The sequence below is a fragment of the Anomaloglossus baeobatrachus genome (assembly GCF_048569485.1).
Source record: "Anomaloglossus baeobatrachus isolate aAnoBae1 chromosome 9 unlocalized genomic scaffold, aAnoBae1.hap1 SUPER_9_unloc_3, whole genome shotgun sequence".
Classification (NCBI taxonomy): domain Eukaryota; kingdom Metazoa; phylum Chordata; class Amphibia; order Anura; family Aromobatidae; genus Anomaloglossus; species Anomaloglossus baeobatrachus.
In genome coordinates, this window is record NW_027441821.1 from 206,259 (window position 1) to 220,066 (window position 13,808).

The window sequence follows — 13,808 nt, forward strand, 5'->3', positions numbered from 1 at the left end:
GAGCCACCGAGCAGCGAGCAAGCAAGCCGCAGCAGCGCTGGACCCGAGCAGTGGGTGAGCGCAGCGCCCTCCCCGCCCGCGACAACTGGGCGTCACGAACAGGATCTTACCGCTCTGCCATCTGGTAGAGGTGCGCCTTGTGACCGCCGGAGGTGTCCGGACGAAAATTTTGAGAAGCCGCCATCTTGGGCGCGAAAAATTCCCGCTCGAGCGTCTCCTCGAGCAGTGGAGGTGCGAAAGCCGAAACCCCGCCCCTGTAGAGGAGGAGCTGGAAAAAGACTAAGGGGGACAGATGGCGTCTGGCCGCATGTGAACCGCGGCTGTGAAAGCAGGGACGCCAGGACTCTGCGGCGATTTTCTGGTTCCTGGAAAGCACCACTACCAACATGTCTGCTCCGTCCAACTACGCAGAGGTTACGGAGCCGGTGCCCGGAACAGCGGCATGGCTCAGGGCCCGAACGGCGGGGATCTGCCGACGCTACCGGAGTCTGATATGTCTGCTGATGGAGCAGTGGACCGCGGAGGTGGAAGAGGTAGCTGCGGTCGCCCGGGTGTACGGAATGGAGGCCATGATGGAGGAGCTGGTGAGTGACCCACGTCCCTGTGTCCCCGAGGGACCGGCCACTGCGGCTGAGGGACCCGGTCTACCCCTGGCCCCCATGCCGCCTCAGTCTTCCCCGCCCGTGCACCCCGCTGATGCTGGTCCGTCTTGCGTACACCCCTTGTAACGGTAGCCGAAAGAGTGGAGAGCCCGGAGACTGCGGCAGCTGGCGGCAACTCGCCTGGCGCAGGGACAGATGATAGTGACTCCGGACCTGACACAGAGCCTGTTTCAGAGGAGGACGAAGGAGTCGTCGCCCTGGATGGCATGGAGGCCACTTACATTCCCCGGAGCGGAAATAACAGATAATGGGCGGCCCTTCCTCGTCGCGCCTGCTATGTGCTGGAGGGGTTGGTGCCCGTGTTCTTCCACCCAGGGCCGGGTGAGGAGGATGAAAATGAGCAGTGATGGCAGCGGAGCTCCGCTGCAAGTTGTCCCCGTTGGGACCACCAGCAATGTTGTTGAAAGTTTTTGAATGATTAGTAAATTAATAGAAGAAGTTCATCTGATTTGCAACACTGATTGAACCGGCCGTTGCTGGCAACTGGTCCCCGGAAGGACCTCTTGAAACCACTGCGTAGAAACTGCTACGGACAAGCCCGAGAACTGTCAGGGCAACCACAAACTTGTGGCATGTAAATATTTGTTGGCTTGATACCGTGACCGCCTCCGGAGAGGCTGATTTGGGAGTATGGGCCTGGAGGAAAGGGATGGCCCAGGCCCGCCACTACCGTAACCGGTGGCGATCCTCCGGGGGTTCAGGGGTCCCAATGGACGCGGGTCCCCTGAAAGAGACCGTACCCGCTCGGGCAATCTGGTGCTGGACTGGGGTCAAGGGGTGCTGCTCGTTTGCTTAGGGGCAGCATCAGGGCCAGGTTGTTTGGGTGGGAGAAGAGCGGAAGCCGTACCGTTAATAAAGACAACCGTTTAGTAACGTTTAAGAATGTACCTCCCGATGTGGGAAGATTGAAAATGCTTGTCTTACATGTTTTTACTGTTTTTATCTTTTGCAGTTCAACAAAAATAAAACCGGTGATGGACGGGCAGCCCGCAGACGGTCTGCATTTTACTAAGGGGGAATGTGGCGCCCTGGGCAAGCCAGGTCGTCAAGAAACTACAACAACACACCCCACACCCCGGCTAGGCACACCGAAGTCAGACAAAATCCTTGTTGCCTCCCTCCAGGGGCTGATGTCCACACCAGGGGGTGGGCCAGGCGGCTGTCCCCACCCGCCGAGGAGTACACAGTCCTGGAGGCAGGAAAAGGAAGGCAGTTAAGTGCAGAGTGTAGTTTGGAGTGGAGTGAAGTAGCAAAGGAGGAACTGACTGACCGTGTCCAGGTGCGTGGCCCGGGCACATACAGCAAGATTGGCAGACGGTGGTGACCGTCTGCAGGCGAGGCCTATCGACGCAGAACCGTAGGGCCGGGGTTGGGCGGTGGCCCACTGGTACCGAACCGGGGAGCGAAGAGAAGCCAGCACCATTCTGCAGGGCTTACGGACCAGGCTTGGAGTCGCCGTAAAACCGGTCAAATCCGTTAGCGAAGGGAACCTCCGGGGTTTCCCAGCAGTCAAGACCCGATTGAAGGCAACAGCTCAAACCGTGAAGGGAAACACAGTCACCGCCAAGGCTACAGTTCCCAGGGCCAGAGCCTGCGGGCAAAAGGGGCTCCCTCAGCATCCATCCAAGCTGGGGAGCGGGTTACCGGTGGGAAGCCATCAGTACCAAAACATTCTACAGGTGCAGGGAAAGGCAGTCACCATCAACCTACCGGGAGCAGAAACCACCGCAGCCATCAGTGGGCCCAGTCCATCCAGCCGTGTGCGTTTTAACAAGGACTTTGCCTTAGTCATGGGCTGAGTGAGTACTACCGTGCCGTGCGGCACAGCGCTGCCCCCGCACCTCACCAGGCCCCGTAACCCGCCTGCCATCCCTAACCCTCACCGGGCCCCGGGACAACCAACCCCCTACCCACGGAGGGGAGAACCAACATGCAAGCTGCTCCCAGTCATCGCTCCCGGGATCCCTGTCCAGAGCAGCGGTGGTGTCACAACCTCACTACAACCGTGGGTGGCGTCACGGACAATCAAACCCCCAAAACCAATCCCCTTTTCACTCACGGGCGAGGAGCGCCGCTCGAGGCCCCGGATCCGGCCCGCCGCTCGAGCAGCGAGCAAGCAAGCTGCAGCAGCGCCGGACCCGAGCAGTGGGTGAGCGCAGCGCCCTCCCCGCCCGCGACACTACAAGAAGAGGAGCCCAAGGGGACATTACTACAGGATGGGGAAAGGGATGGAACACATTGCTATAGTATGGGGACAGGGATGGGCACATTACTACATTATATGTGCGGTGGATGTGAGGTGATTGTGCTGTCGCAGATGAGAGAAGCAGGATCACTGCCCTGTACTACCAATGATTGGATATACAGAGCAGTGATATCTCATCTATGCAGCACAATCACCTCACACCCACCGCACATATAATATAGTAATGTGCCCATCTTTGCTGGAGCATGAGAGGTCTGTGCTGGGCAGAATACTAACAGCCAATGAGTGTGTAGAGGGCGGGCAGAGGGCGGGGCTGGGCGGTGCCAGCTTGACTGAGGTTCAGCATAGGAAGTTATCATGTTTGCTTGAGCTGCATGCAAACAAAGAGCTGCAGAGAATAAAGTGATAAATCAAAAGGAACAAAAGTTAGAAAACAAAAAGCACAATTTTGATTTCAACTTCTTGAGAGTGCAGTGATTTCTATTGTTGTCTGGACTTTGAGTTTACTCAGTTAACTGGCACCTCAAAATATTTATTAGTGTGCACGCATAAAAATTCTTTTTTTTTTAGATTTCAGAAATCTAGTCTTAAGCGGGCTTTACACGCTACGACATCACTAATGCGGAGTCGTTGGGGTCACGGAATTCGTGACGCACATCCGGCCGCATTAGCGATGCCGTTGCGTGTGACATCGATTAGCGATTTTGCATCGTTGCAAAACAGTGCAAAATCGCTAATCGGCGACACGGGGGTCCATTCCCAATTATCGTTACTTCAGCAGTAACGAGGTTGTTCGTCGTTCCTGCGGCAGCACACATCGCTGCGTGTGACGCAGCAGGAGCGAGGAAACTCTCCCTACCTGCCTCCCGGCCGCTATGCGGAAGGAAGGAGGTGGGCGAGATGTTACGTCCCGCTCATCTCCGCCCCTCCGCTGCGATTGGGTGGCGGTTCAGTGACGTTTCAGTGACGTCGCTGTGACGCCGCATGGACCGCCCCCTTAGAAAGGAGGCGGTTCGCCCGTCACAGCGACGTCGCCGGACAGGTAAGTATGTGTGACGGCTGTGGGCGATGTTGTGCGGCACGGGCAGCGATATGCCCGTGTCGCGCAACAGATGGGGGCGGGTACCCACACTAGCGATATCGGGAACGATATCGCAGTGTGTAAAGTAGCCTTTAGAGTGACTGCAGACTTATCACAAACTTGGACAACTCTTTACTGCTCCTAACCTAAATACGTAGTAACCGTCAACTTTTCAGATGGTCCAACACTTTAACACAGCCATGCATCATGTAATATTACAAGTTAGATTGTGAGGCTATGTGCGCACGTTGCGTACAGTCACTGCAGAATTTTCTGCAGCGATCTGAAGAGCTTTGTAGCACAGCGTAACTGCATGAATTACGCACACATGTGCACATAGCCTTACATTTGTACAGAATCTGAACCAATAACAGCACATGTATTCATCACTAGAACTGGCATTAGTGCATGAATAAATCACCTGAACTACTATCTGTACATGGTACATCAATTATGTCAGGTCAACCCATATACATTTGTATCTATAACTCCCAGTGTGTCCTTTAAAGAGAACCAAACATCAGCATTTTCCTATATAAGGTGCAGCCAGTGCAGTGCTGGCACTATCAGGCACAGTGTGTACATACCATTAGTGGGCAGCTCGGGTGTTTAGGCTGTGAAATTCAACTTTATAAAGTTTGAAAATTCAAGCACTTTTTGATTGACGTGCGCACCTCGCTGCTAATGTCCGGGCGGGTTATGCACGTGTATTCACCCCCCCCCCCCGTTCCTCCCTCTCACTGGCCGTATGTAAATTTCTAATCTTCAGTTACACGGCATCGGAGTTAGCGCCTGCGCATAGCGCTCATCTCCGGCGCCATGATTCTGAAGTCCACAGTATTATGGTGCATGAGAGGGTGGCGCATGCGCTCTCGCTTCTTCAGATCTGTTGTGACCGCGGGAGCGCGCGCGGGCACAACAGGACTGGAGAACAGCTGATCTTACCGATTAGCTGCAGCAGACGTCTCCTACGATATCGACTGCTGCAGCTAATCAGGGTAAGATCACACATGCGTATACGCACACAACGAAATTAAGCCAGAAGAGAAAGCACCCACAAATTACAGATCCATAAACAAGATCGCACATGGCCGAGAAGGGAGGACCTCTCAGGATGGGAACAAGCGGCCTCACAAAAGGGGCGTAACTCCCCACCTCATTGAGGCCCATAGGAACAAGAGTGTTCAGAGTAAGAATCTATTTAGACTCCAGTTGTGCGAGAATCTTACGCAAGTCCCCCCCCCCCCCCACTACATTTTCTCTTCTGGCAGTAGAACTTTCTCCATCGACCAGTATAGTTCCTGTAACACCACACACATACTGTATTACACAAACTGTCCGTGCTTCCTAATCTACATGGGCCTCACATCACGAGAGCTCCACGTACGGGTCAGGGAGCACGTTAGAGACATTATGGCAGCAGAGTCTGTGGAGGATGTTACGCTGCTTAAAACCCTCCCCCGGCATTTTAAGGCCCATCACAAATGTAAACCTAAATCCCTTGAGATCCGGGGCATTGACTATGTACATGGTGGGGTACGAGGAGGGAATTTGCATAAGATTCTCACGAAACGTGAGTCTAAATGGATTGTTACTCTCAACACTCTTGTTCCTATGGGCCTCAATGAGCTGGTGAGTCATTTCTCCAATTCATGTTAATCATTTGGATTCAACCAACATTTTCTGCGATTTCAGGATCCTTCCTTTTTTACGGTTAATTGGTTTAATTGTAATATCCTGAAATTGAATATGATATGTTTTGCCCATTACATGGTCTCTAATTGCATCCTTCATGTGTTTATATTTACCATTGCACGCTTTGTATCTAGGTCCGGTTCCTTTTTCACCATTACTGTCTAGGGTGGCTCTTTGTTTCCGGCTGCGTGCGTGTCCCGGCCTGCTGAAAGCCAAGCATCAGGGAGATTCTGCACCCAAGCCGACTGTTCATGCGAGGGAGCCATGATGACGCGTCCCGGCTCCCATGCATGCACCGCATATGGCGGTGCTGCTTCTCCTTCCGTTGTTCGGTCTCAGCATGCGACGTAGTGACTGCAATCATTAGCAACCAGGCACATCTGTGCCTGTACTATAACAGTCCCAGATAAATATCTTCTTCATCACTCCTGGGAAAAAACTGCCTTCCTGCGAAACAATCGTTGGGGTTCCCCCCCCCTGCTACCCATCTAAACTCACTACTGCACTTTATCAGGTGTATGCATTATGGATCACTTTTGTAACAGACTTTCTCTTGCCTCTGCTCTGACCTCCTTATTAGGCTCCTAATCGGTCATTGTTCTATTTAGATATTTAAGAACTACATTCTTTGTATACGGTTGCAGTTTTTACTTGACCAATACTTAACTTTTTTTTTAATATGTACATAGGTCTGTTTTATAACATCATATTTTGAGTTTATTTGGATGCAGGGGGTGTATAAATATACTTGAATTTTTATTCCCTGTTCTCTTGCATGGGTTACTTGTACCAATCCTTCTTTCCCCATTCTGAACCATATGTGCAATTCTTGTATTTTGTTAATAAAAGATTTTTTGATATATACCAGTTTTCGTTATTCTTTTTGGTACAGAATCTTTTTGTTCTCCTGTGTTTTTAACGTTTGTACTCATCTGGGGAACATTATATGGTGTATCCTCAGTTTATAGGAATTTAGTATGGCCTTACTTCTGTTGTGGTTAATACAACACTGGTCTGGATCTACGTGTAATCTTTTTGTGCAAGTGGCAACATTTTACAATTTTCACTTTCTAGCTACACTGAGCAGCAACCACTTAGCATTAACCCTCTGTCACATACAATAGGCCTGACAGGCACATCTCTTTTACTTTCATTTCTCCCTCCTCACCAGATTGTGAGGAAATCCCCTCCCTCCAGGTAGTCTCCTGTCTCTAGCAGCTCTGTGAAACCTCATACCACAGTTGGATTGCAGAGCTTCAGGAGGACAGATATAACTGCGCTAATCTCTCAGGCTCATTGTATGTGAACACGTCACACTCAATAAGGTTGGTATTTTATGTTTTTATTCATCACATGCTCTGCAAGTGTAATTTTTCTGGGGAAACTTCAGGATCTAATTCTGATTGAATATGTGTTTAATAGTACTTAAAGTACCTTAAAATTAAGTTGGTTTCCATAAATTTTCTTTGTAGAGTTTTTTGACAGAGTCGAACTGGGGACTATTTGGCGGGAGTTTTGAAATGTTTGTATTTCAGAGTTATTAGTTTTAGGTTAAGTAAATGTTTGTTTTTTTGCACCTGATTATGTGTAGTCTCTTATTACATCCCTATGAAGGTCACTGATCACTTTTAGAGCACTGAAATTGCAAACATTAGATATTATAGGTATTTTTCTAGCCTGCGCCTGACAGTCACATTGTATGTGAACTCGTTAGAACCAATATTGTATGTGACGGAGGGTTAAACATTGAAGAAGTGCAGTAATAAGTGTTTCGCCTCACTAAATGTAAATGTGTGACTGATCAAGAGGAATCCCACAAATATCAAAGTACAGAAATTGCTTAAAGGACCCAGTCATTAGATTCACTCTTCCTCACAGCGGACATGAATCAGTCACTGGCTGACATACTGCATTAGTGTATGTTTTAGTCAGATATTCTGCCCTTGGACCACTATTCTGAGGCTGGTCCCAGACTTCTCTCTACCCTGTAACTCACAAAATCTTGCCTATTATAACACACTTCCCCACCTGAGTGGTAAAGCTTCTATACCAGAATTAATCACAAAAATCAATTGAAAACCGCAGAGAAAAAAAAAAAAACTGTTCATGCGTTACCTTATTAGAGACCTGAAATCCACGTCCTGCAACCCCAACACATGTTTCGCCGTTTCTTCTTCAGGGGGCGTGGGGATTTCAGGTCTCTAATAAGGTAACGCATGAACAGTTTTTTTTTCTCTGCGGTGGATTTGTGGATTCATTACCTTTATTCAAGCTATTTTGCTTGTCACTTTGTAAGTTGAAATATAGTAATGTTTTGCCACACGTCCACAGAACAGGGAACGAACTTAATGACCAGGAGTCCCGTACTAGCATGTGGTATTTAATACATAATACTCTGCATTTTTTCAATTGATTTTTGTGATTTAGAATTGTCACAGGGAGGAATCGTTATTTATATGATATTTTATATTTTATGAGGAACTGATAAATCCTACAGCACTATTTTAAACATATAATGATTAACGATTCTGTACCAAATGTCAATTTATGCACTTTTTATGCCACATGGTATGCTGCTGTGATTATTATCACTAAATAATTTTTTAAAAAAAAGGAGAGATAATATTAAATTTTCACTGCAGCTTAATACATGTATAATTAATTGTAAGGTGTTATGATATGTTAATGTCTTGAATCCATATGCTGGTGTGGGATAATTACTCTATGACCTTCACTATCCTGTCCTTGGGTACTATATTGTGGAATTATATATATATATATTTTTTTATAAAAGAGAAGATATTTCAATAAAGGAAAAAAAAATTTTATTAATTCTTTGACGTCTTTGAGCTTTTTTAAATCTGTATACCATTAACAGAGTTTGTGTGATTAATTCTCTCTACCCTGATAGACTATCCTGACAAGCTCTCTCCCTACACACAAACATAGGGAGAGAGAGAAACATCTATTATTTTAGGGGAGAGCAGAAAAGCCATGGAATATCAGCAACAGACTAGTGATCGGACGTGGTTTTTTTTTATTTTTTATTAAATTAAAGTCCTTAATATACAAGTCACCTGAACATGCAATAATCCAAAAAGTAGCTACCCCCCTTCCCCCCCCCACCTCGCAATGACTGGGCATAGTGCATAGAGGTAAGGCAAATAGTGACAAAAAAAAAGAAAGAAAAGATTTAAAGATTAAATGTTTATTAGTAAACACAAACAAATACATAAGTGCAGGGGCGGACTGGGGTGTCTGGGGCCCACCAGGGGAATTGACTCCAGAGGCCCACCCTACAGCTAAATATAAACACCCATTAGTGTTATCCCCATTATTGTGTTGCTTTGACTGTATACACAGGCAGCTCCTGCACATCTATATTGTGCACCATAATTGGGATGTACAATTATAGTAGTTTGCAGTAATGGGGTCTTTGGTGAAAACAAGTTATCACTGATCCACAGTGTCGGTTGGTGATAACTTATTGATCGGTAGAACCAGACCAGTGGAAAACGCACCAATCGGAAGATTGGGGAACTTTTTGCAGCAGCAGATGGGATGTGTGACCGCAGCTCCATTCATCCTCTGTGGGGTGGGATGTGTGACCGCAGCTCCATTCATCCTCTGTGGGGTGAGATGTGTGACCGCAGCACCATTCATCCTCTGTGGGGTGAGATGTGTGACCGCAGCTCCATTCATCCTCTGTGGGGTGGGATGTGTGACCGCAGCTCCATTCATCCTCTGTGGGGTGGGATGTGTGACCGCAGCTCCATTCATCCTCTGTGGGGTGGGATGTGTGACCGCAGCTCCATTCATCCTCTGTGGGGTGAGATGTGTGACCGCAGCTCCATTCATCCTCTGTGGGGTGAGATGTGTGACCGCAGCTCCATTCATCCTCTGTGGGGTGGGATGTGTGACCGCAGCTCCATTCATCCTCTGTGGGGTGAGATGTGTGACCGCAGCTCCATTCATCCTCTGTGGGGTGGGATGTGTGGCCGCAGCTCCATTCATCCTCTGTGGGGTGAGATGTGTGACCGCAGCTCCATTCATCCTCTGTGGGGTGGGATGTGTGACCGCAGCTCCATTCATTCTCTGTGGGGTGGGATCTGTGACCGCAGCTCCATTCATCCTCTGTGGGGTGGGATGTGTGACTGCAGCTCCATTCATCCTCTGTGGGATGGGATGTGTGACCGCAGCTCCATTCATCCTCTGTGGGGTGGGATGTGTGACCGCAGCTCCATTCATCCTCTGTGGAGCTGCCAGACAAGCGTAACAAGCGCAGCGCTCGCAGCCACTGAGGGAATGAATGGATCAGGGGTCGAGTCGGACACGAGCTCCAGTGTAATGTGGGATAAAAGTTGCACGATCGGTGCAGGTCCCAGCAATCGGTCCACACAAATGAATAAGTTATCACTTATCCTGAGGCCACATTCACACTTTCAGTATTTTGTCAGTGTCTTACATCAGTATTTGTAGCCAAATCCAGGAGTGGGTGATAAATACAGAAGTGGTGCCCGTGTTTCTATTACACTTTTTCTCTGATTTTACTGCTCCTGGTTTTGGCTTCAAATACTGAGGTAGAAAAACTCACTGAATACTCAACATGTGCACGTGGCCTTAGTAAAGGTGTATACTTGTTTTCACTGGAGAATCTCTGTAAGTGCATATTTACTGCAGTGTAATAGTCACAGGACAGGGAGGGGTTAAATGTTTAAGTATTTAATTTCTACTGGAAATAATCTCCCCCTTAGAGAGAGAAACTGTGACCTCCATACAGAACACAATCCACTATACCAAAATCAATAATACTATATACAAGGGGAAAATACAACCCCACCGTGACCAGACCACATATTACCACCACATAGTAACCGAATACAACCCATACAAAGGGATAAATACCGCCACACAGTGATCAGACAACATATTACCACCAAACAGTGACCAAATACAGCCACATACAAGAAATAAAAGAAAGAAAGAGAAATACCACCACACCGTGACCAGACCACAAAGTGACCGAATAATACCGCATGCAAGGGAGAAATACCGCGACACTATGACCAGATAACATACTACCAACACATAGTGATCAAAAACAACCACATACCAGAGAGTAATACCACCACATCATAATTAGACCACACAGTAACCGAATATTACCACATACAAGGGAGAAATACCGAAACACTATAACCACATCACATAATGACCGACTATAACTACATACAAGAAAGTAATACCGCCACACCATAATCAGACCACATAGTGACCGAATACAACCACATACAAGGGAGAAATACCGTGACACTATGACCACACCACATAATGACCAAATAATACCACACATGAGACAAATATCAGTATAACATGACCAGACGACATATTACTACCACACAAGGACATATAATACTATTATAATGATCATGAATAAAAGCTACAATGCTAATAACACTAATATTATCATCAGTGCCATAATGCACATGAGCTCTGTATATAGTGTATAGGTAATACAGTGCTCACCAGTGACATTATACACAGGAGCTCTGTATACAGTGTACAGTATAGTGCGTGTGTTCATGTAACACACTGACTTACCAGTGACGTCTCTAGCTGACTTTATTCATCTTCGCTTTTCCTCTTCATCCGGTGCTGACCGCCATCACTTCTTCCTGCCATGACACGACTCTACAGAAAATAAGTCACCTATAGCCAATCACTCCCAGAGCACATTCATCACTATTTCCCCAATTTCTACACCACGTCAGACTCTTGTTCCCCCATTGGAGACAGTATCCTCAAAATTAACTTATATTTCATCAGTAATAATGTCCCCTAATTTGCCCCTACAGTAATTATGCCCCAAGTGCCACCATAAACCAGTAATGTATGTCCCTCATTCTGGCCCCTTTTATTTAATAATGTCTGGGGAAACAAGTGGAATCAGAAGGGGTTGTTAATTGCTTCCTGCACAAAATATACCCACACACTGCTCCTCTCCAAAATAGCCCCACAAAGTGCCCCTTTCCAAAATGTCCCCCAAAAATTTGCCATTTCTATAATATCGCCCCCAACTACATCCCTGTATAAATTCCCACCCTCCTCATTATACTATTCTGCCTCCACAATCCTTGATGCCTCATAATGTCCCCCATTGCCCTATGATGTCCCAATTTGCTTCATAATGGCCCCCCATTACCCTATAATGTCCCCCACTGCCTTATAATGTCCCCCACTGCCCTATAATGTCCTTCCACTGCCTTATAATGTCCCCCACTGCCCTATAACGTCCCCTACTGCCCTATTATGTTCCCCACTGCCCTATTATGTTCCCCACTGCCCTATTATATTCCCCACTGCCCTATAATGTCCTTCCACTGCCTTATAATGTCCCCCACTGCCCTATAACGTCCCCCACTGCCCTATAACGTCCCCTACTGCCCTATTATGTTCCCCACTGCCCTATTATGTTCCCCACTGCCCTATTATGTTCCCCACTGCCCTATTATGTTCCCCCACTGCTCTATAGTGTCCCTCATTGCCCTATTATGTCCCCCACTGCCTTATAGTGTCCCCCACTGCCCTATGTCCCCCACTGTTCTATAATGTCCCCCACTGCTCTATAATGTCTCCCACTGCCCTATAATGTCCCCCACTCCCCTATAATGTCCCCCACTCCCCTATAATGCCCCCCACTCCCCTATAATGCCCCCCACTCCCCTATAATGCCCCCTACTGCCCTATTATGTTCCCCACTGCTCTATAGTGTCCCCCACTGCCCTATAATGCCCCCCACTGCCCTATTATGTTCCCCACTGCTCTATAGTGTCCCTCATTGCCCTATTATGTCCCCCACTGACCCATAATATGCTCCATAAAGTCCCCTACCGCTTCTTAATGCCCCTTGTAAAATAACACTGCTCCTCCCCCACCCGCAGCCCCCCATATAAAAGTACATCTTCGGCTCCTCTGGAGCACTTACCTGTGCCTGCGCGTCCTCCTCTTCATTCCTGCAGCTGTGGCCCCGGTGATGATGATGTCGGTGCAGGACTGAGGCGTGCTCCTCTGCAGCCCCGGCGATGACGGTACGTCGCGGTGTCGGGCTGAGCAGCGCTGCTCTGCCTCCTATCACCGGCCGCACTGTACAAATGTAAGGCTGCTTTCACACTACGTTTTTTTAGCATGCGTCATGAATGTTTTTTTGCTGCAAAAGCGGATCCTGTTTTTGCAAAGAAAAACGCATGCAAACGCATGTTTTATTTTGCAGGATCCAGTCACTTTAAGTTTATGGGCAGGCATTGGAGTCATGTGATCGAGAGTGAGGGGAACTGAACGTGAAAGACTGAGAGCCAACATCTGACAGCTGCGGAGGCTCGTAACCAAGGTAAACATCGGGTAACTTGCTTGGATACCAGATATTTACCTTGGTTACGAGCGTCTGCAGCTGCTAGGAGCAGGGCTGCCTGCTCCCTGCACACGTAACCAAGGTAAACATCGGGTAACTTGCTTGGATATTCGATATTTACCTTGGTTAGGAGCGTCTGCAGCTGCTAGGAGCAGGGCTGCCTGCTCCCTGCACACGTAACCAAACATCGGGTAACTAAGCCCGCGGTTACCCGATATTTACCTTGGTTACGAGCGTCCTCCGCTCTCAGGCGGGGAGAGAGGAGAGAGAGGGAGGGGGAGAGAGGGAGGGGGAGAGAGAGACTGATCATGCAAGGCTGGTTTCTGGGCATGCTCAGTTTTGCAAGCAAGATTCTGTCTATCAGCATGCAAGCGTTCACATGCGTTTGTGTGCTGTTTAGTCAGGATCCAGCAATTTGCAGTATTTGGACGCAGCTCAAAAACGCTACAAGTAGCGTTTTTGAAAAAAGTTAAAAAACTGCAACTCGCTGGATCCTTACTATAACGCACGTGAACACATGTTGACGCGAGTCCATTGCAAATGCTTTGAAATGAAAACGCATTTGCACTGGATCCGTTTTTGCGTTAAAAAAAGTTCATGACGCATGTTAAAAAAACGTAGTGTGAAAGCAGCCTACGGCTTTCACACACTGCGTCTTTTTGACGCTACTTTTTTTGCAGCAAAAAACGCACAAAAACGCACCAACGGCAAAAGAACGACGCAAAAACGCATGCGTTTTTACCACGTTTTGGTGTG